We start from the raw sequence: 27651 nt of genomic DNA, 5'->3' as shown, positions 1-27651 counted from the left end.
GCCTACTTCATAGTCAAAGACTTACACCAGCAGTGGCGGTGTATCCATTAGGGGCGCTGGGGCATTGCCCCACCAACCGCCCACGCCCCCACAGCTCCCTCGGCGGCTGAAGTAAACTGACAATGCATGTCAGTCAGCATGACGCCGGAGTCATGCTGACTGACATGCATTGTCACTGTTAGGCCAGGGGTGGCGCCGAGCGCACAGCAGGCAGGAGCACAAGTGCGCATGCCTGGGTTAGGTCGGAGAATTTTTCCGCCGTGTCCAGTCATGCGCACTAGTGTTAGCTGTGGCTGGCGGCTGCGCATTAGGAGAGCGAGGGTTGATCAACACGGCAACCCTCAGCCTCCTAATGGGCAGGTGGGCGTCGAGTAGCCCTGCCCCTGCTAAGCCAATCCTTGAGCAGCGCCAGTATTGGCTGAAAGGGGTGTGACGTGACTGTTCCCAGTTCCTGTTCAGAAGGTGCCAACGCAGACCCGGTGAGGTAAGTTTTCTTTTTGTATTTTTTTTAAAATGCAAACTCCCTAGGCCCCCGTGTGACCTCTCTCCTCCCCCCACCCCCGCGCGACCTCTCCTCCCAGTCCCGTCCCCCCACCGCGAGTATTGCAACTGCGAGCCGCGACTGCCTATTTGGTTAATTTGACAAACCCCTCTCACAGTGTATCCACTGAAGGAACATTTGAAGCAGCTGGTCGTATTCATTTTTGATTTCAGAGGTATTTCATGGTTAGTCTAATTACATCATTGCCAAAAGTATTCCTTAAATAAGTGGAATACTTTTAATAGAAAGCGGACATGGCGCCGCGATGCCATGCTAATGACAATACAGCGCTATGCACACCTGGTACCATAACATTTACGCAGCCTGCCATTCTTCACCCTTGCTTGGTGTTTAGTTTGTGAAGCTATTTCCCAGATTGCCTGAACGTGCCTGGAGTAATGCATGTTGTAACTATCCTTGATAAAACATGAGAAGCAAAGGTGCAGACTTGTGTAGACAAAAGTGGGTACGGGCAATTGTTAACATATTATGTGGAAGGGTTGGGCGGATTTGTTTGTGAATACATTGTGCATCGGCTGAGCTTCGAGACACTAAAATACTCTGTGTCAGGTGGTACTCCTTTAAAGAAGAGGCAAAGTTCAGATAGGCCATGCGTCAGAACCTGAAGAGCAGGTTCCTTGACTGACAGCCTGGGTGGGGTACGGATGCCTGTGCTGTGTCCGGACTCAGAAGTGGCTGCATCCGGGGTTGAGGCACCTGCAGTTCATGCGCCCGGGAGTGATGTCCCACCTCAAGGTTCTGGGACTGGCTCTGCTCGCCTCAGGTAAGTGTCATCAAGGGGCTTCTGGGAGCAGTGTGACACGGTAAAACGTCAAGGGCTGGAGTTAGATTTGTTAGTGTTTTGAACAATAAAAGGTCACTGCGTTTTGGTTGCTTCCTTTTGAGAGAGATCCCGAGCACCTGTCCGGAAATGAACGTAGGCCCTTCCTCGAATGTCTGTTTTTTTAAGGTGACCTGTTGGCCAACAATACGTTGCCTTCTGAGTCTTAGAGGTTCAAATTAAACGCTGCAAGTCTGGACTAACCCTGGGCGTAGTTCGCGAAGTAGCACTTCGCGACGCTACGCAAAGTGCAGTTTGCACTACGCGAGCTACGCGTAGCACTTCGCGAACTGCGTAGTACCTTGTTCGCACTGTGCCAGATGTCGTTTTCAATGATTGCACAGTGCGGACAAGCAACCGGTACTGTGCAATCATTGAAAATGGCATCTTGCACAGTGCGAGCTGTAGTTTTCTGCTGCTCGAGTAGATTTGTACTCGAGCGGCAGCTTTCTCAACGCGAACTGGTAGTTTCTCATCGCGAGCGGTCGCGAGCATACGCGACCACTCGCAATGAGAAACCTGACCTCCTCGCGTTGGGAATCTCACCGGGAGGTTTATTTTCCATGCTCGCGATCGCCAACTTAATGTTGCTGATCGCGAACAAGGAAAAAGTCTCGCCGGGATGTCATTTTGCTTGCTCGTGGTCGCCAACTTGATGTTGAGGACCGCGAGCAAGCAAAAAATGACCGCAGCACTACGCAACACTACGCTACACGTGTTCGCACTGTGCTAAGTGCAATTTGCGTAGTGCGAAGTAGCGCGAACTTCGCAAACTACGCGAGCGTAGCGTAGTGCTTTGCCCAGGCTTAGTCTGGACTCAAACCCCCCACGATACAAAGTGTTTTATGTATTTAAAAAAACAGGACTGCTTATATATGTCACCTATGGCAGCGTGTGACAGGGGTCACTTCGCACTTAAGTTCACACCGGACTTGATATCAAGGTTGGAGGAGGAGGGGCTCGGAAAGAGTTTCTTTGAGCTGTGGGCCCTTACGAAATTAAGTACTCCCATGTCATGTATGACATTTTTAAATGGTACTGTAAGTTTAGGTTTGACTTTGTTAGCTCATAAGTTGAAAGTAAGACTAAGAGTTACAGAAAGCAATGCGCTGTTGCGGGGCCAGCTGAATGAGCGCCACACTTCATATAGCCAATTGGCTGTCTCTTTTTGTGTTTTCCGGTAGACAGCGATGACAGGCTTCAAAGATATTAGGATTGAGAAAGGGTGATATGGAAAAAAAGTTTTCTTTGCGCTCCAGGGACCATATCATGATGGTCTTTTTCGGACCAACGCAAAGCCGAACCGAGGGCCTATTTTATGTACCTACAGGACATTAAGTGGATTTATATGCTGGCTGCTTGTTGTCCCTTTACACTGCTGGGGGATATGGGCTCAGTTGGAAGTGAAAGACTCACAGGTTTTGGAGACCTCAGAACTTAACACGAAAGAGAGAGCCCTTACAAGAGCCCCCACTCCCCCCATCCCCGACGGGAGCAGGAAAGAGTTAAGATTGAACAGATGCTGAAATAAACGCCTGTAATTGTCCTGGGTGCATGTCACAGTATTTAAGTCATTGAGAGCAAGCAGAAAGGTTTCAACAAAACGCTTGTGAGTGTGACTGCAGGTACCAGGTCCTATGACCCCACTGCGGTTGTAAAATATGAACGTGTTTTGTGTAGCGCTTTATAACTCACATATCTATTTTCTAGTCGCTGAAAACAACAAGTGTTACTTTTTCCAAAAGTAACTCCGGTGACCTGACAACGATGGAAGACTGAGCTGGCCCTGCCAGGATCCAAATTCGTGACTGTAGATCACACCTGCCAGCGGTGAGCATTAGCATTATATGTGTGTGGTGTCGTAAAAACGATAACTGTCATGCGTGTCCCTTTCTCCTCTCCCATTTCAGGGCAATGCTGTGCCTCTGGGTTCTCTGGCGTCGTGTCTCCCGTTTATTGTGGGAGCTTGCTGAGAATGTTGGGGGCAAGCTTTTGATAGGTGCTAACATCCCCATATTATGTGTGACACCTGGAGACGGGCCTGGCTTTTTAGCCCATAGCATCTTGGGACTTGTAGTTCGACTTTTAAAATGATAAACAAGGCTATAAGCCCAACGCTATATATAGAGCGCTTTTGGCTAAATACCTTGACCGGTTGCAGCTGTCACGCATGTCTTGGGGATAGCAGGCAGTTACATGTCCGTTATTGCTCACTTTCGGTGAGTGGTTGCATGCTATGGTATGCAAGATTTATATACAGAGCTCTCAGGTCTGCAGGCCTTGAATGAGTACCTCAGACACGTTAGGATTTTAATTTAAATACTTGGATTTGCGCTTCTTTTGATCTAATTAAGAAATCACAACTGTGATAGTGGACATTCAACAAGGGGCCATCAGAGAGATATAGCCCTGCTCTTCCCTTCCCAGACTCAGGCTGGCCCCTAGACTAGGTCATGGCACTGGCTACCTGCAGCCCACTTCCATCGTTACTGGATCGGGTATAGTGAATTTGGGGCCTGGGTGGTGCAATCTGACTACTGGGCAGTTTAAAATCAGGGCAAGAGGGAACCAGCATGAAATGAATGTGTGTATTGCGTGCAGGGCAGCACATAAACAGATTGCCTTTTGCCATTTATATGAAGTACACATTCATGCAGTCACCATTTCTACTCTAGCGGTATATAAAGTGTATGCTCCTGTGAAAGTGCACAGTATAATGACGTGGTGATGTGTGCTGAGCACACTGAGCAAGTGGAAGGAGGAGTGGAGTGATGATGAACCCATGCTTCGCACACGGTGTTATGAGCACACTTTCAGGGTGCATGCTGTTCATTGTGGGGGACTTGAACATGAGCACAACAGAGTGTGTGTGTTGTATACCGAGCAGTGTGGGAAGTACTATGGCAAATATGCGCTACACATATGAAATAGGGAAACTCTCATCCCTATGTCTGGCAAGTACATTGTAAACATTGGCATCATTGAAACTGCGATACCAATGTCTGCTTTACGTGCAGGAGCATGGAGGAAACTCGTAGCAATAAATCTTTTTAATACAGAAACATATGGAAACTCTTAGTAATGTGTATGTCGGGGGACTGTGGAAATTCATAACAATGCATACTGTACATAGAGGGTCCATGCGGAAAGGGCCATGGAACAATTCCATACCGGGGTATTGTGGTGTAAGTTTAGTTATCCAGTGGTAATAAGGAAGCTGCATCTGTCCCAGCACCCGACCAGCTCAGATAACCTAACCAACAATGTGTGTTTCTGTGTATCAAGGACTTTTGATTGCCATTGTCTTAATAAGCAACGCACAACAAATCAGCTAGGCACAGCTCCTGATGTGGCACAGTTAAAATATAGATGCTCGGGCCCTATTCACAAAGGGCACCTCTCTGTTTTGTAAGGGGCAGTTATAAACAATGTTTTTCAGTCAATCTTTGGACAGGTTCTCATGTGTTATCTTCAAGAGGAACATATGAAATGTGTCCACAAGGTGCCTTAAAATGCCACCTTGGAGAGTAATGGGAGGGCAGAAATTAAGCATTTTATCTTGAGTTTTGTTTCGCAAGATTTTGAAATAGGCTCCGTGCACCAATGAAGGGTCCGTCATATGGGGAGAGGGAGCTTTCCATTGTTGATATACCAAATTGGTGATGGGGCTACCTAGCTGTGACCTCCGGTAATGTTCACACTAGAATTTTTATTTATTGTTTAAATACAAATCTGTAAAGTGTCACAATATCACTTGGGAGCACAGGTATTAGAGGTTGCTCAATACGTCTGGCAAGGATGTAAGCACGAACTGTGGTAAAATAAATGGTGTTTATGAAACCTTTTATTTTGTTCAAAACAAATAAGTAACTAGGTCACAAATAAGAAAGCAGGTTTACACCTGACATGGGACAAATTCAGAGATGCTATCTTGACTTGTTCAGTTGTCCCAGAGCAATCAGTCATTGTTGTTGTTACTCATTTATCTTAAACAGATTAGGCTTTAGGCGTATGTCAGTTGCTTTGCCATTTATCTGGATAAAATTACATCTCAGAGAGAAACCAAAATAACGGTCTGATGGCACACTATGGGAATCACTGAAATGTATTTGGCATGTTCCTTTATAGGGAGCATCCACTTTTTTCATCTCACGTAAAGACCTGTCTGCACATATTTCTTTATGACTGTTTACAGCCAGCAGCTGTGGTGCTTCCCGAAGTCTGGTTAGAGCATATTTTTCCAAAGTTAATGCTGCATGCAGTGCAAGACACTGGGCAAGCATACATTTTAAAGGGCTAAAGTTGTCATGCAGAACAATTTACATATTACAGTAACTGTTGAACAAATTAATGCAAGAGAATACGGGGCAGTTTTTAATGTGTTTAATATTTCAAGACTATACGTTCCCACTGCTTAATAAGCCGTGCTTTATCACTGCATTCATTTGCTTTAAAATGTACCATTTGCCTATTATTTTTAAATTTCTTTCTCAGAAGAGGGACTCTCCCTAGACCCCAGATTTGTCCATTGAACTTGTTCACATAGCTAACTAGTGTTTTCTATTGGAAAGGGTAGAGCCAAAGCAGTCTTGCTTAGTACCCTAGCCCTCTTCAGAAGTCAGACTTGCTTGGCAACCCAGAAATTCTCTGAAATAATGTATGAGTTTTATTTTATGAATGCCTAGAAGAACTGAATTTTTAGTCAATTTATCACAGAAATAGTGCTGAAAATCGCACCAAAAAGATGCCAATTTTTAAAACATTTCTTCATGGGGGGAGAACCCCCCCCCGAACCCTCCTTATTGCAGTTAGGCTCACTCGCTGTGCTCGCTCGCATACGTTGATTTGTTCTGCATACTCCCCACCAGTTTCAAATTCCACCAGCCACCAGTGTAGCTAAAGGTGGAAAGAAAATCATCCCCTATATGGTTATGGTTACAGGGAGCATTGTAAACTCATTGCATTAGGTCATAGTCACAGAATAAAATGATTTGTCTGGATGATGTTATTGTACATCTGTAAAAATTCAGTTGCATTTAAAATCTTTGGAATGTAGACATGAACTCATCTGAGCTGACCTGCAAACATTTGCAGGAGCTTCCCTGGCAAGTGCGGGTAATAATGGTGACAACATTGTGTACCAGACTGTGCCCTGTGTAGGACGAGGCAAACTCTTAGTGCTGTGGCCCTACTCCACATTTTTTTACATGGAGAAGGGTAGCACATTTTTAATCACTTACCCCCGGCTCTTTGTCTTGCTGACACGGAATGGGATGTTTATGCAAAAACCATCTGTAGGCTCAGGAATCATTTCAGGGATGACACCAGTATCATAGTGGAGAGGCCTTGGTTTTTTACAAGAGCTCAGTCACAATTCCAGTTAATTGACACCTTTATAGCTGAGTTGAGAGTTTTAGCCTCCACATGTGAGTTTGATGACAACCTAGAAAATTACTTCAGGGAACAGATTTGATAAGCACATTCAACAGAAATTGTTATGTTACCGGAATCCCAACCTCCAGGAAACATTGGAAATAGCAAGAGGAACTGAAAGATCAACCCAAGCTTCAAAAGAGTTGTACAATGTCAAATAACATATTTCAGCTGAACAGGTGCATACAATTGCACTCAAAGTCAAAGACAAAATACTGCAGATAAGGATGCAAAGAAAGTTGGCATACCTGGTGGGAGTCATAACACCTGCTTAAGGTGTGGCTCATACAACCATCTGGCTAATGCTAGGAGGTATCCAGTAGCTAATAAGCCATGTCTGAAATGTAGAAAAGTAGGGCATTACACTAAGTTATGCAGGGGTGACCAAAAGGCTGGGTTGGTAAGGGATGAAGATTCTCAATCCTGTAGTGATTTAGCAGAAGAGTTAGACACCAGTGTAATTTTCTCTATCAAATGGTAGAGACTATGCAAGAGAAAGCAGGTAGTGGAGATCCCATATGTGATGTCTCAATAGAGACAACTAAGTTAAAAGTCAAAGTAGATTCAGGTTCACCCATTAACACAATTACCGACAAGTTATACTGAGCTGAGTGGCATTCCATCCATCTGTTGCCTCCCGATATATACCCAGTGGCCATAGGATTGATCTGAAAGGGTTCTTTGTAGATGCTCTTACATTTAAGGGTAGGACCATTTCCACCAAAATCTATTTTGTGGTCAAGGGTTACGGTATTCTGGGTTGGAGAGATCAGGGAGTGCTTGGGATGGTGATAGGCCCTGGTACTGGGTATCCAATATCGCTTGTGAATCAGGTAGAGCTACCCCATAAGTCTGACAATTCACCTTTAAGTAACAGGCGCCTACCTCAAACTTTGATAGAGTTGTTGGTGAGTCTTGATGCCATGTTTCAGGATCACCTAGGGTTAGAAAAAGGGGTTCAAGCATGAAATTAGATTGAAAAAAATATGCTTGACCAGTGGTGCATAGAGCTTGAAATGTTGCCTTGAGTGTCAGGGAACAGCTGAAGGTGCATCTGGACAAATTGTGCACTAACAAGGTCAGTAAACCTGTGACTCCCTAGAGTGGCTCTGCAGGCCCTCAGGTCTCTTAACAAGAACATACTAGTAGATTGTTTTTCCATCCCCAAAATCGAGGAAATGCTAACAGAGTTGGGTGATTCCATGGTATTTTCTACCATTGATCCCAGGATGGCCTATCACCAAATATATTTATGTCCCAATTCCTGGTCTTAGACTACATTTAATACACTTTTTGGGGTGTATGTGTTCCTGAGGATGCATCAGTCTTCCAGAAAATTATGTTCAAACATTTAGGGGACATCAAACATATTTTGTCACATCAGGATGGCATACTTTTATTCACACACGATGAGAAGGAGCAGTTGGAAGTGTGGGACAAGGTACTGGGCACATTAGGTGGACAGGGTTAATCTTGAATGGTTGGCCTCTTGAGAGGAATGTCAGTGAGGACATTTTCACAAGGTTAAAGGCATACTTTTATTCACACACGATGAGAAGGAGCAGTTGGAAGTGTGGGACAAGGTACTGGGCACATTAGGTGGACAGGGTTCATCTTGAATGGTTGGCCTCTTGAGAGGAATGTCAGTGGGGACTTTTCACAAGGTTAAAGATGAGTTGTCCATTGTAAGCAAGTTGGTGTTGTGTGGAAACAGGCTTATACCTTTAGTCTCTCTATAGAAGCTCTTCATCGATCTGGCTGATCATGGTCATGTTGGCAGACCTGGGATCAAAAATAGGGTATGTGATTTTTAATGCTAGCCTGGAATGGACAATGAAAGTGGATATGTGGGTCAATCAGTGTACCAGTTGTAGTCAAGCTGACAAATAGACTGGTTGTTGTGGACTATTTCTCCAAATGGGTGGTGTGCAGGTTTATGAAGGAACCCAATATGGAAGCAGTGGTAGGGTTTGTGTCCTCATTGTTTGAGAGGAAAGGCTTTCCTCAGGTTATAGTCACAGACAATAGGGTGCAGTTTAAATCTAATGCCATGCAAGAATTCATTGATGACCAAGGAATTAGGCATTTCACCCTAGCTCTGTATAATCCCAAGGTAATAGGATGGTAGAAAGGGTTAACTATATGGTGAAGAAGACTGTCCAGTTGGCTTCAGGTGCTGGGGCAGATGTGATAAGGGCAGTCCAGGATAGACTGTGGAGCTATTGTAACACACCACATGCCGCTACAGGTTTTGCTCCCTTTGTATTATTAAGAGTGAGGCATTCTTCCTGTGATTTATCTCCCATGTGGGTGCTAGATAAGACTGCAGTGAGTTTGAGAATTCCTAAGTGCGAGAAACTGTGGTGCAAGGTGAGCAAAAAGCAAGTAAAGTCCAAGGCAAGGTATGACACCTATCACAATGTCAAGGAGGTGATTTTTCATGTTGGTGATGTGGAGAAGATTAAGAGGCCCCGGGGAAAAAAAAGACTTGGGGCCTTATTTATGAAGTCCTTGCACCCCCGGTATGTCACTTTTTACCATTTTAAAAGTGACGCACCGGCGGCGCAAGTTCTTCATTAATAAAGCCCTTGGTTCAAAGTTCTTCCTTGCTGCACGGTTGATGAAAGTGTCCAATCATTCCATTTTGGTGCAAAATGATAAATGGTGGAGTAAAAGTAAAGTGGCTCTCATTAGAGGGAGTGTTGAGTGCAGTCATGATACAAATAATGAAGAGAATAATTTTGTTGCCGGTTTTGATGCGAGTGAGGAAAACCCACTGGGAGAGGTCATTGGTAATTATGTTGCTTGATGGTTGTGGGGCACTAGTCAAACTGAGTCATGGACAGATGAGTGTGGAGATTCCTGGCCTTTGCACGTCAGTATGCAATCTCCCAGTACTGATGCTGACCCTGCTGATGAAGGGGGGTGGTTATGGTCTGCACGGGGTGTCTAAACCCAGTGGCACTTCACCTGAACCTAGCAACACTTCATCAGCTGTTTAGAAGGGTACACAATGTCAGGAATATTGTTCTCCCCTTGTACTTATGTGAATATGTATTGTCTTAGTAATTTTATTTTTTGCTTTTATTTTTTTTATTCATATCTATTCTGTATTTTTAAGCAATGCATTTTATTTCTCATGTAGGTTTGTTATGGGGGAAGATGTGTTGTGGGCTTACTGTAGTTCCATTTGTAATGGAACCTTGTATTAGAATGTCCTGATGGAGCATTCTGGGGTAGACAGTTATTCTACCAGGGTGGTAGTGTGCTATTGTGTTTCGAATTAAACCACTGAGTTCTGGATATCATTCCTGTTTTGTGTTGTTATTTACAACAGCTGGATTCCATTTATACTGTCACTGAGGTGAGGGTATGCCAGTGTCCACATCCCTTGCAGGCTCTTTAGTGTGCACCTGCTGGGTTTGGTGTCTTGGAAGATGTTTTTCTGTTGCTTGTCTGGCGACATGTCAGAACCCACTGTCTTGGCTTCTAAGTGTTCATCTGCCAGACTTGTGGTCCCAGCATACTTTTATACTTGTGTGCAGTGGCAGGCAGGGGCCAAAACAATGCCCCAACTTGATGAAGCCTGAGTAGGTAAGTGCAAGGCTTGGGTTAGCAGCAGGCATTTATGCTGCTGTGAGAGAGGATCCATGTCAATGCTCCTACTATGACAGGTACTCAATGCCTTGTGCCCACCTTCTTGCATTGTTGGGGCACACTGATAACACCCCCCCTCAATGAGCAACTGACAGGCTTGGGGGTACTGGCAGGTCCTCATGCTCTTGTAGACTTGTAGACCCAATGACGCAACCCACATATGTTGGGCTAGGGTTCCTGGCAGACATTTGTGTGGTCCTGGCAGGCGTTGGTGTTGTTGCAGGGGTGGTTGCCATGTCAATGCCCCTACCTTCAGCGGGTAATAAAAAGTATGATTGTTTGTGTCCTCTTGATTCTTAACTATTTTAGTCTGAATTTTCACAAGCCTCATTTTGACTTCTATTTAACGGACGTTGGTGTTAAATCATCTTGCCAGCTCAAATCTAAATTTGGGCATGAGGACCTGTTTATGTCAGAACCAGGATTATGGCTCAAATGCTAATTGTGCACCCTGTGTATGCTTGCCCATATGATCTACAGGTAAATTCCAGTGCAAATTGTGTTGGTAGACTTCACAGAATGTGATTTTGTGCACCAGAGACAGGGTAAAAATTTACTATAAGTTCTGCCCAATCCTAACCGAGAATTTTGAGTCCCCCAACATTTTAGCAGACATGTAATTGAATATGGAATTTATTTTATAATGTTTGATTTTAGCTGATATACCTATATAGGTAATCAGAACACCTTACACCAGGTTCGTAATTTGTAATAGTCCTCCTCGTTATGGTACTCAAAGTAACATAGTAGAGTGAATGTGTGGTATGCTAAAGCCCTGACTGATAGCAGAGAACCATTGTTCCTTTACCTTTCTCTAGGTCATCCCTTGCGAAACTGAAGTTTGCCCCTAAATAATTTGTGAGTCGCTGACAATAACCATGATGCAAACCATAACAGTTGTGGTATGTGAGGAGCCTGGCAGTTGTACTTTTGGAGCAGTGATTGAAATGTCCAAAACATTCAAAGAAGTGCGCTTTACTGGCTTAGGACTTCTCTTAAGTGTCTTTTCCTCTGATCATATCTGCTGCTGCATATACAACTTCAGTACAGCCTTGTAGTAAAGTAAATGCTTCTTAAATGTCTAAGTCTAGGGCTTGCAATTCGTGGCGGGATATGTTTAAGAATGAAAACAGTGTCTGTAATGACCTGAAATCATTTTGTCACCCTATTGCTGAATACAATACACTTTTGGAAAATAGGCTGGAAGAATTGGTGACAGTTTATGACTGAATGGCATCGTGTTCCTGCCTTTTTTTTATCTGACTTCATAGTACATTTTCAGCATGTTGCTGTGAATACTGGTCTTTGGAGCATCATCATCTTAGCGTGAATGTGTGGATTGTGACACACCAATGAGCGTTCCTAACAAGTGTGAGGCTTTTCATGGTGAGGAACCTTTGGTAAGCAGTGAGGAGGTCACATACTGCTCTCAAACCTGTATCAAAATACAACACTGAGTTACACAGTGTCAGAAATGTTGTGTGCACAATAGTTTGTGCTCACTACACAGCTTTTACAGTTTAGTTTTCCAGTACAAGAAATGTGTGACTTTTTTGTGAAAACTTGTAGCAGGGACCCATGTCAGTCATGGATCCCTTGTTCACTTTGCCACTGGATTCAAGCTGGCCTGGCTGATGAGAGTTGTTACCCCGAAACTGGTCCCAGGATGCTTGTTTGCGGTCCAAGGAAGACCTGGCTTGGTAGGTCAGGCAGGACTGTTCCCATGAGGCACAGGGTCAAGACTGATTTGCATATAGCTGGGTCTGAACTGGGGTGGCAAAGTAAGCTACAGAACGATGATGGATACAACCCAGATCTGTGATTGGGAATGAGTGTCTGAGAAGTTTCAGCACTCTATCCATCATCTCCTTGCGTTTGCTTTGTTCACCCTAAATTGGCAGGGTATACCCAGACTTAGGTCCCTTGCTCACTTTGCCACTGGATTCAAGCTAGCCTGGCTGATGAGGGGTGTAACCCTGAAACTGGTCCCAGGATGCTTGTTTCTGGTCCAGGAAAGACCTGGCTTGGTAATTCGGACTGAACTGTTCCCATGAGGCACAGGGTCAAGACGGATTTGCATATAGCTGAGTCTGAACTGGGGTGGCAAAGTGAACTAAAGAGCGATGATGAATTCAACCCAGATCTGTCACTGGGGGTGAGTGTCTGAAAAGCTTCAACGCTCCGTCCAGCATCTCTTTGTGTTTGCTTTGTTCGCACTAAGTTGACAGGGTATGCCCAGACATAGGTCATTGTTCACTTTGCCACTGGATTAAAGCTACCCTGGCTGATGAAGGGTGTTACCCTAAAACTGGTCCCAGGATGCTTCTTTGCAGTCCAGGGAAGACCTGGCTTGGCAGTCTCGGTTAGACTATTCTTATAAGGCACAGGGTCTAGACTGATTTCCTTATAGCTGGGTCTGAACTGGGGTGGCAAAGTCAGCTAAAGAACGATGATGGATACAACCCAGATCTGTGACTGGGGTTGAGTGTCTGAAAGGTTTCAGTGCTCCATCCATCATCTCCTTGTGTTTGCTTTGTTCACCCTAAGTTGGCAGCGATTGCCCAGACGTGGGTCCCTTGCTCACTTTGCCACTGGATTCAAGCTAGCCTGGCTGATGAGGGGTGTTAGCCCAAAACTGGTCCCAGGATGCTTGTTTGCGGTCCAGGAAAGACCTGGCTTGGCAGTTCGGGCTGAACTGTTCCCATGAGGCACAGGATCAAGATGGATTTGAATATAGCTGGGTCTGAACTTGGTTGGCAAAGTTAGCTAAAGAGTGATGATGAATTCAACCCAGATCTGCGACAGGGGGTCATTGTCTGAAATGTTTCAACGCTCCGTCCATCATCTCTTTTGCTCTAAGTTGACAGGGTATGCCCAGACATAGGTCCCTTGCTCACTTTGCCACTGGATTCAAGCTAGTCTGGCGGATGAGGGGTGTTACCCCAAAACTTATCCCAGGATGTTTGTTTCCGGTCCAGAGAAGACCTGGCTTGGCAGTTCACGCTAGACTATTTCCAAGAGGCACAGGGTCAAGACTGATTTGCATATAGCTGTGCCTGAACTGGGGTGGCAAAGTGAGCTAAAGAACGATGATGTATTCAACCCAAATCTGTCACTGGGGGTGAGGGTCTGAAAAGTTTTAATGCTCCGCCCCTCATCTCCTTGTGTTTGCCCCAAGTTGGCAGGGTATGAGTAGACATGAGTCCTTTGCTCACTTTGCCACAGGATTCAAGCTAGCCTGGCTGATGAGGGGTGTTACCCCGAAACTGGTCCCAGGATTCTTGTTTCCAGTCCAGTGAAGACCTGCTTTGAAAGTTTGAGTTGGACTATTCCAATGAGGCACAGGGTCAGGACTGGTTTGCATATAGCTGGGTCTGAACTGGGGTTGCAAAGTGAGCTAAAGAACGATGATGGAATTTAACCCAGATGTGCGATTGGGGGTGAATGTCTGAAAACATTCAGCACTCCATCCATCATCTCCTTCTGTTTGCTCTGTTTGCCCTAAGTTGGCAGGGTATGCCGAGACGTGGGTCCCTTGTTCATTTTGCCACTCGATTCAAGCTAGCCTAGCTAATGAGGGGTGTTACCCCAAAACTGGTCCCAGGAGGCTTGTTTCCGGGAAGACCTAGCCTGGCAGTTTGGGCTAGACTGTTCCCATGAGGGACAGGGTCAAGACGTATTTGCATATAGCTGGGTCTGAACTGGGTTGCTAAGTGAGCTAAAAAATGATGATGGATTCAACCCAGATCTGTGACTCGGGGTGAGTGTTTGAAATGTTTCAGTGCTCCGTCTATCATCTCCTTGTGTTTGCTTTGTTCACGCTAAGTTGGTAGGGTATGCCCAGACGTGGGTCCCTTGCTCACTTTGCCACTGGATTCAAGCTAGCCTGGCTGATGAGAGGTGTTACCCCGATACCGGTCTGAGGATGCTTGTTTGCGGTCCAGGGAAGACCTGGCTTGGTAGCTCAGGCTAGACTGTTCCCTGAAGGAACAGAGTCAAGACTGATTCGCATATAGCTGGGCCTAAACTGGGTTGGCAAAGTGAGCAAAGAACGAAGATGGATTCAACGCAGACCTGTGACTGGGGGTGAGTGTCTGAAAAGTTTCTATGCTCCATCCATCATCTCCTTATGCTTGCTTTGTTCGCCCTAAGTTGGCAGGGTATGCCCAGACGTGGTTCCCTAGCTCACTTTGCTTCTGAAATCAAGCTGGCCTGGCTGATGGATGGGTGTTACCCAGAAACTGTTCCCAGGATGCTTGTTTGCAGTCCATGGAAGACCTGGCTTGGCTGTTTGGGTTGGACTATTCCCATGAGGTACGGGGTCAAGTCTGATTTGCAAATAGGTGGGTCTGAACTGGGATGGCGAAGTGTGCTAAAGAACGATGAAGAATACAACCCAGATCTGTGACTGGGTGTTAGTGTCTGAAACGTTTCAATGCTCCATCCATCAACTCCTTCTGTTTGCCCTAGGTTGGCACGGTATACCTAGACATGAGTCCCTTGCTCACTTTGCGAATGGATTCAAGCGAGCCCGGCTGATGAGGGGTGTTACCCTAGAACTGGTCCCAGGATGCTTGCTTCCAGTCCAGTGAAGACCTGTCTTGGCAGTTTGGGTTGGACTATTCACATGAGGCACAGGGTTAAGACTGATTTGCATATAGCTGGGTCTGAACTGGGGTTGCAAAGTGAGCTAAAGAACAATGATGGAATTTAACCCAGATGTGTGACTGGGAGTGAGTGTCTGAAAACTTTCAGCACTCCATCCATCATCTCCTTCTGTTTGCTTTGTTCGTCCTAAGTTGGCAGGGTATGCCCAGACGTGGGTTCCTTGTTCACTTTGCCACTGGATTTAAGCTAGCCTGGCAGATGAGTGTTGTTACCCCGAACCTGGTCCCAGGATGCTTGTTTCCGGTCCAGAGAAGACCTGGCTTGGCAGTTTGGGCTGGACTGTTCCGATGAGGAACAGGGTCAAGAAGGATTTGTATATAGCTGGGTCTGAACTGGGTTGGTAAAGTGAGCTAAAGAACGATGAAGGATTCAACCCCGATCTGTGACTGGAGATGAGTGTCTGAAAAGTTGTAATTCTCCATCCATCATCTCCTTGCGTTTGCCCTAAGTTGGCAGGGTATGCCTAGACATGAGTCGCTTGCTCACTTTACCACTGGATTCAAGTTAGCCTGGCTGATGAGGGGTGTTACCCCAAAAATGGTCCCAGGATGCTTGTTTGCACTCCAGTGAAGACCTGTCTTGGCAGTTTGGGGTGGACTATTCCCATGAGGCATAGGGTCAAGACTGATTTGCATATAGCTGGGTCTAAACTGGGTTGGCAAAGTGAGATAAAGAACAATGATGGATACAACCCATATCTGTGACTGGGGTGAGTGTCTGAAACGGTCCAGCACTCCATCCATCATCTCCTTGTGTTTGCTTTGTTCGTCCTAAGTTGGCAGTGTATGCCCAGACTTGGGTCCCTTGCTCACTTTGCCACTGGAATCAAGCTAGCCTGGCTGATGAAGGGTGCTACCCACGAAACTTGTCCCAGGATGCTTGTTTCTGACCCATGGAAGACCTGGCTTGGTAGTTTGGGCTGGACTGTTCCCATGAGACACAGGGTCAAGACGGATTTGCATATAGCTGGGTCTGAACTGGGTTGGCAAAGTGAGCGAAAAAACTATGGATTCAACCCAGATCTTTGAACCGGGGTGAGTGTCTGAAATGTTTCAGCGCTCCGTCCATTATCTCCTTGTGTTTGCTTTGTTCGCCCTAAGTTGGCAGGGTATGCCCAGACGTGGGTCCCTTGCCACTGGAGTCAAGCTAGCCTGGCTGATGAGGGGTGTTACCCCGAAACTGGTCCCGGGATGCTTGTTTGCGGTCCAGGAAAGTCCTGGCTTGGCTTTTTGGGTTGGACTATTTCCATGAGGCACAGGGTCAAGACTAATTTGCATATAGCTGGGTCTAAACTGGGATGGCAAAGTGAGCTAAAGAATGATGACGGTTACAACCCAGATCTGTGACTGGACTTGAGTGTCTGAAAAGTTTCAGCGCTCCATCCATCATCTCCTTCTATTTGCTCTGTTTGTCCTATGTTGGCAGGGTATGCCTAGGCTTGGGATCCTTGCTCACTTTGCCACTGGGTTCAAGCTAGCCTGGCTGATGAGGGATTTTACCCCAAAATGATCTCAAGATGCTTCTTTCCGGTCCAGGGAAGACCGGGCTTGGCAGTTCATGTTGGACTGTTTCCATGAGGCACAGGGTCAAGACTGATTTTCATATAGATGGATCTGAACTGGGGTGGCAAAATGAGCTAAAGAACAATTATGAATTCAAACCAGAGTGTCTGAAAAGTTTCAGTGCTCCGTCCAACATCTCCTTGCGTTTGCTATGTTTTGCCTGCCACCTGTTATGTCCTTTCAATTTTTTTTATAGGATGCACAGATGAGTCCCAGTTTACTCTAATGGAAACAACAGCATTTTTACTGAAGTGGTAGCAGCCAATCAGAAAGGTTTAGTTCTGTGAAGTTGACATTAGGGCCACTAGCCTAAAATGGATGACAGGAGGAAAAATCTCTATCATCCAATCAGATTTGAATCATTTTTTTACTTAAAGTCCATAAATCTCTGCAGATCTGGCTTCTCAGACCTTTGTACAATAACTAGGCCTGGGCGGTGAACTTCGCCCCGTTCGCAGTTTGCGGAGTTTTCTCTGCACTCCTCGGGGCTTGCGGAGTGCAGAAAACTCCACTTCGCGATGTGCACTGCAGTTATTTCCCCACTCGCGACCGCGAGCGCTAAGTTTGCGATCACGAACGGTAAGTTCGCACGCACGAGCTGCCGCTCGGGTAGAATTTCTACCCGAGTGGCAGAAATATCAGCACAAAGTGCAGTTCGCACTGCACTCCGCCACTCGTGCAACTTCGCAGAGTTTTTTTGTAACTTGACAGAGTTCCGCGTTGCAAAACTCTGCGAACTATGCCCAGGCCTGACAATAACGCTTCTATTATCTCTATAATTTAGCCCCTTCATGCACCGCAAACAATGTTGCTTAAAAGCTACTTCCTGGAGTTAAGTACTACTTTCATGCAAAGTTTGATGTATATCAGAGAGCAAAGAGTCCTATGGAAATCAAAATAGAAAAAGTCACTTTTTGAACCCCCCCTCATATTTTTGGACCAATGCCTGACAGAACTGAACAAAACTTGCCATCCCAAGCCAAAAGTGGGTGAATTTTTTGGGGGGCAATATTTCATGCAGATACATCGAATTATTCCAAAATGTATTAAAAAAAACTAAAACATTAATTTTTCAGTGAAGCTCTGACCTACTATAACTACACAAGCAGTTATGATTACAAACCAAAAACGAAAATTCATTTAAATTTGCTGGTTATGGTTCAGTAAACTAACTATAACTTGCACCCCTGGCATGCACTAATATGACATGCTACATCATTGATGACATGTAAAATGACATCATTGATGACATCGCTGATGACACCTCTAACTATATCATTGATAGTGTCACTGATGACCAGGTCTGGGCGTAGTTCACGGGGTTTTGCTACAGGGAACTCCACAAAGTCTCAAAAAAACTCTGCGAAGTTCCACTAGTGGCGGAGTGCAGTGCGAACTGCAGTTTGTGCTGGTATTCCTGCCGCTCGGGTAGAAATTCTATCCGAGCGGCAGCTCGTGCTCGTGAACTTACCTTTCGCAATCGTAAACTTACCGTTCGCAATCGCAAGTGGAGAAAAAACTCCCATGCCCATCGCAAAGCTGAGTTTTCTGCACTCTGCGAGCTCAGCGGAGTGCGGAGTACAGAAAACTCCGCAAACTCCATGAACGGGGCGAAGTTCACCACCCAGGCCTACTGATGACATCATCCATGATCCTGCTGTTCACATTACTCTATGAACCTTAAAGTTTTAAAAAACAAAATAGGCAAAAAGGCTCTTGGGCATATATAGCATAGGATTACTGTCTGTACAGGGACTTGTGCATGGATTGGACATAGACTAGTCCATGGAGTTATATAGACCATATGCTGCAGGGATTGACTGCCAGGAAAATATTGAGTGTAGGCAGGGTAAAGGCCATGTGCAGCCGGTGTTGGCCAAAGCCTCTTGCCAAGCAGCCCAGAGTAAAGTCAAAGGTTGCATGCACCAAGGATTACTTGCCTGTGGGGGTTTAGTGCATGACCAAGATATTCATTCAAAACCCAGTACTATGGAGAAATGAGTAGAATGAGGGTTTATTAGCTGTGGATTGGTGGATGTAAGACTTCACTGAAGATTGTGTTTCACTGCAAATGGCTCAAGGATGTACAGTGTAGGAGTGAGCCACTTAAAGACGATTTCGCTCAAGGTGTAGATGTAAATGTGGCCTGAAGACTAAACTCTGCTGTGCACAGCTGAGAACTGCATGAAGTGTGTGTTAACCAAATGTGGAATGTTGTTCATATGACCTAATTGAAGGCGTAGACTCAATAGCCAGACTTTGCTGCACGCTGCCGAAGGTTATATGCACTGTGGATTAGTTGCTCACAAAGGACTGGACACGGTCTAAATCCCTGTGCATAACTCCCAATTCCCATGACCAATGCAGATAATTGGTATAATTTCTAAAGTCATCAATGATGCAATTCGAAATATTATTAGCAATGTTGTCAATGATATCACTTAACATGCCATGAGTTATAAAATATATGAGGTCAAAAGCACTGCATGACAAGGGTCCAAGTTATGGTTAGGTTTCCAACCAATAATTTATTAATTTAAAAAAAAAAAATGTTTTGTTTTGTATCCATAACTGCACTTTACCAGTATTATTTTTAAGTGAATTTCAAAGGTTTTTTAAGCATACAAACAGATATTCCGAGCAAAAATAACAATAACCTAATTTCTGTGGGTTTTTTCGAACATATTCAATGTGGAAGGGTTTTTAGCAACTCCACCCAAATTAAATTGTAACTATAGCTGTGCACACATTTTGACTGTGACATACTGGGAATAGCTGCAGTTTCTGTAGAAACCTTTTGCAGATTACTTAACCGTTAGAGGACATATGAAGCAGCTGTTGACGGTTTTATTATGCTTTTATGCAAAACATCTTCATACTAACTTTACCAGGGCTTGTTTACACAGAAGCTGTTCTCAAACCTATGCCAATCTCTAATCTTCACTGTGTATTTCCTTTGAATGCACACAGTAGGGGTAAGACCAGAGGGTTGAATAGGTCAGCACCATAGCACTGATGTCAACATGAGGCCTTTAGCTCTGTGTACTAGAAAGTAGGGTGCAGTGTGTGAACTCTGCCTTGTTCATCCAACCCAGTGTTTGCGGATTTTTAACGGCAACAGAGGATAGCCCTGGATCTACAGTGGGGTGGGACCAATGGTGTTAAAGCTGTACTCTGAATGGGACTCTGGCCAGGGTCTGTACCCCACCCTCTGTGTATATTTGACCTCCATTGCAAACAGCTTTCTGCCATGCAAAGTGGGCATGCAGGGGTCCTGCAGAGCTTGACATTTTGTATGACCTTACACCCCCCCCTCCTCAGGTATCCTACAGGCCATATTCACAGCTTTTGACCATACACAGCAGTGTTCAGATGCAGGACCACGTACAGCCTGTCTCATTCAGTCTGTGAAGCTTGCTCCAGTGGTGGTGTACCAAGCGAGCGATACTAGCCCCTATGGTTGTGAGTGATTTCATAGAAAAATGATTTTGTGGAAAACCATTACTGAGAAACCATCTCACCTAAACAATTTATTTGAAATTTGCAGGATGAATGGCATTCCATTTCATAGGATGCCTTTGTTTTTCGAAATTGGCTGTTGCATGCTTAGTTTCAAGGTGTAAATTAAATGACTGTAGGTTTCCTAGCATAAACATTATTGTCTGAGGTATTTCAGTGCTTTTTTTCAGGGGACATCATTTCGGACTTATATCTTTTAAATTTTAAAACAATTACTTCTGATGCTTTTAATTTGCTGACCTCAACACCATCAATCTCTAAATAAGATTCATCTATGGCCCCTAAAAAACCCTCACCACACCTAAGCTGCACCCATCTCTGAGCCCTTATACTTCACTTATCCCTGAACTCTAAAATTCCTTTCTACCCTTAAGCTCCACCCATCTCTGAACATTAAAACCCCTCAGAATGCTTAAACTCCACCCATCCTCGACCACTTAACTCCACCTATTCCTGCACCGAAAAAAACCCTTTCTATGCCTAAACTCCACCCATCCCAGAGCCCAAAAAACACCCCACTATCCCTAAACTCCACCCTTTGATGGACCCTTAAAACCTTCTCACCACCCCAAAACCCACCCATTCCTAAATCCTAAAACTCTTCCTGCCTGTAACCTCTACCATCCCTACCACTAAAAACCCTCTACTACCTTTACTCTACCTATTCCTGTAACCTAAATATCCTTCACCGACCCTCTGCTATACCTATGACCAAACCTTAAAAACCCTCACCAGCCCTAAACTCTGAATTCCACGAACTCCTGATCCCTAATAAAACCTCACCACTCTAAACTACTACAACCCACTCATCACCTGTAAACATCACTCATTCCTGAACACAAAACCCCCTCACAAACCTTAAACTCCACCCAAGTTTAATGTAATTTTTGAATTTTCCTCAAAATTATCTTTGCTTTAATGTTTTTCTTTTAGTTTTCAAGATATCTGTGTTTCCTTAAAATTGATTTGACATGATTTGGTTTCTTTCATTGTGGTTTCTTAGTTTTTGTGTTTCTATTAATTCACATACATTAGCCAGTACGCAATCGGGCACCTTGTATCTGGGAAGCTTGCACCCAGTAATGTGTATCAATTGGGCAATACTAGCACCTTTGCAGCAGAGGTGTACTGGGTGAGTAGTACTATCTCCTACACTACAGGGCCCCATGGGTTCTTAGAGCTTGATCCCAACAGTGTTGCACTGGGTAGGCACTACTAGCCCCTCTGAAGTCAGTTTATTTTGGTCTGTGAAACTGGCACTCAGTGGTGTTGCAGTGGCAGGTTGGTACTAGTGCCTCTATAGCCAGACCCCATAGGACAGTGAAGTTGGTCCCTAATGACATTTCATTGGATGGGTGATATTAGCTCCTCCATGGCCAAGTCCACTGTGCATGGCCTGTGCAATGGCATTTCACTGCAAGATATGTTCTATGAACATCTTTTTTTTAAACATTTTTAAAACAGGATCCTCAAATCCACACTAGAGGGCCTTGCTAGGATGTGCAAATCCAGCCACTGGATCTGAGGATCTCACAACAAAATGTAATTTTCTTTTCATTTTAAACATGGAGGTCCTAAAAGCAACACCCCTAACTGACATGGGGCTGGGGGTCAAGGTATGCTCACCCTGCCCCCTTGTGCACAGTGCCCTATTGCAGTCCCTGAGTCCTCTAATGGCTGCCACAACATTTTCTTTGACAGATGAGGCAGCCTCTCATATCACTTCAGATCCTATATAGATGATTGGGCTAAAACAGTACCTTTGGCAATGTGTTATGTTTATTTTTTTAATTTTGGGATTCAAGAATATCCTTGGATCCTCAGCTGTCAAAGTATGTCTACCCTTTTCTTAATGTTAACTCCTTCAGGCCCAGTCTGAACGTCTCTTTAAACATGAATTTTTTTAAACTTCTCAATGGATTTACACCAAAACAACAAAAACACAATACTTCAGCATGGAAAGTCACCCATTAGAAACACAATTTTCAGTGTTTTTCCGCTTCTAAAAATAAATACAGACAGGAAACACATTCTTTTCTGCCTGTATTTATCAGTAAAAATCTGTAAAAACGGAAAACTGGGAGCCTTAATTATAAGTACAGTAGCTTTGTAAAGAGTGTCGGTACTGTCCGATTTAAGGTGGCAATTATTGGGTGGATACATGTAAAAATAAGGCATCCATGCTGAGAAGTATGTTACAACTGTCTCATTCAAAATATAGCAGCCCTCCTAGAAGATCAATCAATCAATCAATCATCGTATTTATATAGCGCACTACTTACCCAGAGGGTCTCAAGGCGCTGGGGGGGGGGGGGGGATCCGCTACTGCTCGAACAGCCAGGTCTTGAGTTGCCTCCTGAAGGCGAGGTGGTCCTGGGTCAGGCGGAGGTGGGTGGGGAGGGAGTTCCATGTGTTGGCGGCGAGGTAGGAGAAGGACCGCCCCCCTGTGGTGGCTCTGCGTATGCGGGGGACGGCGGCGAGGGCGTGGCGAACGGAGCTGGCGTTTGGGAGCGTAGAAGTTGAGGCGGCCGTTGAGGTATCCTGGGCCTTGGCTGTGTAGGGCTTTGTGTGCGTGGGTGAGGAGACGGAAGGTGATTCTCTTGTTGACCGGGAGCCAATGCAGATCTCTCAGGTGTCCGGAGATGTGGCTGCGACGGGGGATGTCCAGGATGAGTCGTGCTGAGGCGTTCTGGATCCGCTGGAGTCTCTTCTGGAGTTTGGCGGTGGTTCCGGCGTAGAGGGTGTTGCCGTAGTCCAGACGGCTTTTGACGAGGGCCTGGGTGACCGTCTTCCTGGTCTCGGTGGGGATCCACCGGAAGATCTTACGTAGCATGCGCAGGATATTGAAGCACGACGGCGTTGACTTGTCTGGTCATGGAGAGGGAGGAGTCCAGGATGAAGCCCAGGTTGCGTGCGTGGTCTGTTGGTTTGGGTGCGCTGCCTAGGGCGGGGGGCCACCAGGAGTCGTCCCAGGCGGAGGGTGAGGATCCCAGGATGAGGACTTCCGTCTTGTCCGAGTTCAGTTTCAGGCGGCTGCTCTTCATCCATTTGGCTACCTCTTTCATCCCTTCGTGAAGGTTGGCTCTGGCGGTGGCGGGGTCGTTGGTAAGGGAGAGGATCAGCTGGGTGTCGTCGGCGTAGGAGATGATGTTGAGGTTGTGCTGGCGTGCGATGTCTGCGAGAGGGCTCATGTAGATGTTGAAGAGGGTTGGACTGAGTGAGGAGCCTTGAGGGATGCCGCAGATGACTTCGGTGGTTTCGGATCTGAACGGGGGGAGGCGGACTCTCTGTGTCCTTCCAGCGAGGAAGGAGATGATCCACTCCAGTGCCTTCTCTCGGACTCCGACGTTGCTGAGGCGTTGTACTAGGGTGCGGTGGCAGACAGTGTCGAAGGCCGCGGAGAGGTCGAGGAGGATGAGGGCTGCTGTTTCTCCGTTGTCGAGCAGCGCTCGGATGTCATCGGTGACTGCGATCAGGGCGGTCTCGGTGCTGTGGTTGGCCCAGAAGCCAGACTGCGAGGGGTCGAGGGAGCCGTTCGTCTCGAGGAAGGCGGCCAGCTGCTTGTTGACGGTCTTCTCGATGACTTTTGCAGGAAACGGGAGCAGCGAGATGGGGCGGTAGTTCTTGAGGTCGGCGGGGTCAGCCGATGGCTTCTTGAGTAGAGCGCTGAGTTCGGCGTGTTTCCAGCTCTCCGGGAAGGTAGCGGTGTCGAAGGAGGTGTTGATGATGTCCCGCAGGTGGGGTGCGATGATAGCGTCGGCCTTGTTGAAGACGTGGTGAGGGCAGGGGTCGGTTGGAGATCCAGAGTGGATGGAGTTCATCGTGCGGACGGTGTCTTCGGTGCTGATCGGTGTCCAGGAGCGGAGGGTGGTGGTGGGGGGCGGTGGTTCGGTCGTGGTGCTCGTCGGTTGAGTGCTGAAGCTGTTGTGTATGTCCGCGATCTTGTTGTGGAAGTAGGAGGCGAGGGAGTTGCAGAGGTCTTGCGAAGGGGTGATGTCGTTGTTTCCGGCGTTGGGGTTGGAGAGCTCTTTGACGATGTTGAAGAGTTCTTTGCTGTTGTGTGCGTTGTTGTCCAGTCGTTCCTTGAATGCAGTTTTCTTGGTGGCGCGGATGAGTTGGTGGTGTTTCCGGGTGGCGAGCTTTAGGGCAGTCATGTTGTCCGGTGTTGGGTCTCTGTGCCAGGTTCTCTTGTGGGCTCGGCAGTTCCTCTTGGAGCTCTTGAGTTCGTCGGTGAACCATGGGGCTTTCTTGCTGCCGGGTCTGCTGGGCGGGGTCCTTAGGGGGGCGAGCTCGTTTGCACAGTCGCTGATCCACTTCGTGAGGTTGGTGGCCGCCTGGCTAGGGTTCGTGGTGCTGGTGGGGGGGTTCGTGCTCAGGGAGGAAGCGAGCTGGTCGGCTGTGATCTTGTTCCAATTCCTGCGTGCAGCCTGTTGCTGGTGGTGGTGGATCGTGGTCCTTGCGAAGCTGAAGTGGACGCAGCTGTGGTCCGTCCAGTGGAGTCCGGTGGCGTGGCTGAAGGCGATGTCCTTGCTGGATAAGAAGACGGGGTCGAGTGTGTGTCCGGCGTAGTGGGTGGGGGTGGTCACCAGCTGCTTGAGTCCCAGGTTGGCGAGGTTGTCCAGCAGGGTGGTGGTGTTGCGGTCGTTGTTGTTCTCCAGGTGGAAGTTGAGGTCCCCGAGGAGGATGTAGTCAGCGGAGCAGAGGGCGTGTGGGCTGATTAAGTCGGCGATGTCTTCGCTGAATTGTGTGCGTTGTCCAGGGGTCTGTAGATGAGGGTGCCTCTGAGGGTGGTCTTGGGGTTGATGTAGACTTGGAAGTGCAGGTGCTCGGCGTTAGCGAGGGTGTCATCGGTGTTGGTCGTGATGCGGATGGTGTTCCTGTGGACGATGGCGATGCCTCCTCCGGTGTGGTTGATGCGGTCCCTTCGGATGATCTTGTAGCCGTCTGGGATGGCGATGGCGATGTCAGGTGCGGAGGAGGCGTTCATCCAGGTTTCCGTGAAGAAGGCGACGTCTGGGGCTGTGGTGTCGAGCAGGTTCCAGATCTCGATGGCGTGTCTGTGGACGGAGCGGGTGTTGAGCAGGATGCATCTCAGGTGGCTGCTGCTGTTGCTCGTCGAGGTCTTGGGCACTGCTGGAGTGGTGCAGGTCCGGATGCAGGTGAACTTGCAGGTGGTGCAGCAGAAGGGTCCGTGGGTGCGTCTCGGGGTGGCTTGGTAGCAGCCCGGGACTCGGCCGGCGTTGAGTGCGTTGAGGGTGGCGGCATCGTACGTCCGGCGGGTGGACGGGGGACTGCGGGGGCCTGGGGTCCTGGCGCTGGGCGCGGGCCAGGCGCGGACGGGCGCTGACGGGCTTAGCTTTGGTGCGCCTTCGGCGCACAATCGGCGCGCCCGCTGCGCGTCAACGCTGCGCGTATGCACGGTCGCCATTTATGGCGAAGTGAGAGGGAGGGCGGAGCAGCTGGGAGGTGGGAGCGGGGAGGGCACAGAAGGTAAGGGGGCGTGGCCGCACGCAGGCGGCAGGAAGCGGGGAGCGGGAAGCGGGTGGGGGGGCACAGAGAGCGGCGCTAATACAATGCAGGCACAAAAAAGGAAAAATCAAGGGCACAGAACAGAAGGGCAAAACGATACAGGCAGCACAAAATGAAGAAAACACACGCAAAATGTGACGGCGGGGGGCGGGGTCGACGGGGCGGGCTCAGCGAGGCTGAGGACAGTAGCGAGGGGACGCACACGCTACAGCTGGTGGCCGTGCGGCGCGGGGGTGTCCTGAGATCAGGTCAGAAGAGGAGGTATCTTCTTACACGTCATACCAGTTTAAACGATACCTGCTCAGAAGGGTAAAATAAGAGATTAGACCACCTCTATTCTACCCCAGCTATCACTGCTAACGTACCCTCTTAAGAAACACAACCTTAACATAACTTGGCCCATGAGCATGCTCACCCCACCAAAGCTCTTTGTTGTGAAAAATGAAAGACCTATGTGTTTTGTCCGTGCTTACCAGGGAACAGAACAAAATGTGCACACCTTTAAATCCGTGCATTGACTCAAATCAAGGCCGTGCGTTAAAAAAGAGGAACCAGTGTTCGCTGAAAAAGGCACAACAACCGAAGTTACATTCGATTACCTTTTTAGCAATCGCAAACAGATGAAAGGTTGAGTCAGTCTAGCTGTGGTTCAAACCTGAAACCAGACGGCTTTGCGTGGATGTCGACCAGAGGCGCAACTAGAGCCAAATTTCGGGGGGGGGGGGGGGCTGAACAAAAATTTCGTGGGGGGCTGAATCTTTAAGCAATTGGCAGAGTGGAGCTGCAGGGGCTCTTAGAAGGGGTGAAACAACTGCAAGGCCTCATTAACATGCAAATGGTCGTTTAAAGACCTGTGAAGTGCTCGTGTGCGGCTGCTTTTTTGCCCGGGAAGGTGTCTCATCCCGGGCTGCCGCACACGAGGGGGGGGGGGGGGGCTGAAGCCCTTTGAGTCCAATGGGTGTTGCGCGCCTGATGTCGACATCAAGTAAAAGAACCACCTCTAACAAGGGGTGATTTCATCAAAGACCTGAGTGCGTGACCTGCCTGGAATACCGATGGGCGCCGTCTCCTGCACTTTAAGAGAGCTTCTTTTTCATTCCGAGAGTAATCTTTTATCCAAGACGGCTTTGGGTTTGAAGTGATTTTGATAGGCCATTTTAGCCGAGAATCATAAAGTTGCCGCACATTTGAATCTGACAGTATAAAAAATATCCCGGCCCGCTCCGTCTCCGCATCTCTCTCCCTCCGCATCGCTCTTTCGCGCCCATCATTTCACAGTATGGCAAGGTTACTGAAAGGTCTAATCAATTGTCAAACTCCTTTATCACCGAGAAGGTGGGAAAAAATCTAACTGCCCTGCTGCAGGGGGTTCTCCTGACTACACGGCACCCTTTTCACATACAATGCCGCCATGATTAATGTCCTCCCACCTCACACCTTGTTAAAGGCTGTTCTTGAAAGCAGCCCGGCACACCGCAGCGAGAGCAGGAGCGAGGTTGCATAAATCAACGTGTTCTCACAGCCCCCAGGATATCCATTATAGATGCCAGCTGGATGACTGGAAGATAGAGAAAAATGAATATTGTATCCTGTGGCCTTTTGCCTCTAATGACCACTTTTCAACATTTTTGCAGGCATGATTAAATTTTGATAACTGGGGAAGTCACTCTAAGGAGGCTGAAAGAGAGATAAATTGACTGAGGGTCTGACATCTCAGGGGAGAGCAGGCAACTAATTAGTGCGCGAATCGCACTCTGAAAGAGATGTAAAATGGAGGCCGGTTTAATCACGAGGCGCTGCCGAGGTACAGGAATAGTGAGGGATAATTGCGACCTAGGTAGAAATCACAGGCTCAGCGAACGGCTTTTTCTGTCGGCCTGATTGGCAGCCGCTGACCTACT

General features: G+C 47.1%; 1 long non-coding RNA gene across 3 annotated transcripts in view; it reads left to right on the top strand.

The window, feature by feature from the left end:
* Nucleotides 1-1226: 1226 nt before the first annotated feature.
* The window catches only part of LOC146866099 (uncharacterized), a 281686-nt gene continuing 255261 nt past the window's right edge, over nt 1227-27651 (top strand). For all 3 annotated transcript variants that reach the window (XR_014976764.1, XR_014976762.1, XR_014976763.1), the window contains exons 1-2: nt 1227-1325; nt 3093-3212. This is a non-coding gene — a long non-coding RNA (uncharacterized LOC146866099). The remainder of the gene's footprint in view (nt 1326-3092; nt 3213-27651) is intronic.

The sequence above is a fragment of the Triturus cristatus genome, chromosome 2_1 (genome assembly GCF_964204655.1).
Source record: "Triturus cristatus chromosome 2_1, aTriCri1.1, whole genome shotgun sequence".
Lineage (NCBI taxonomy): Eukaryota > Metazoa > Chordata > Amphibia > Caudata > Salamandridae > Triturus > Triturus cristatus.
The sequence above is the reverse complement of the archived record's forward strand: the minus strand, read 5'-3'. Positions and strand labels throughout refer to the sequence as shown.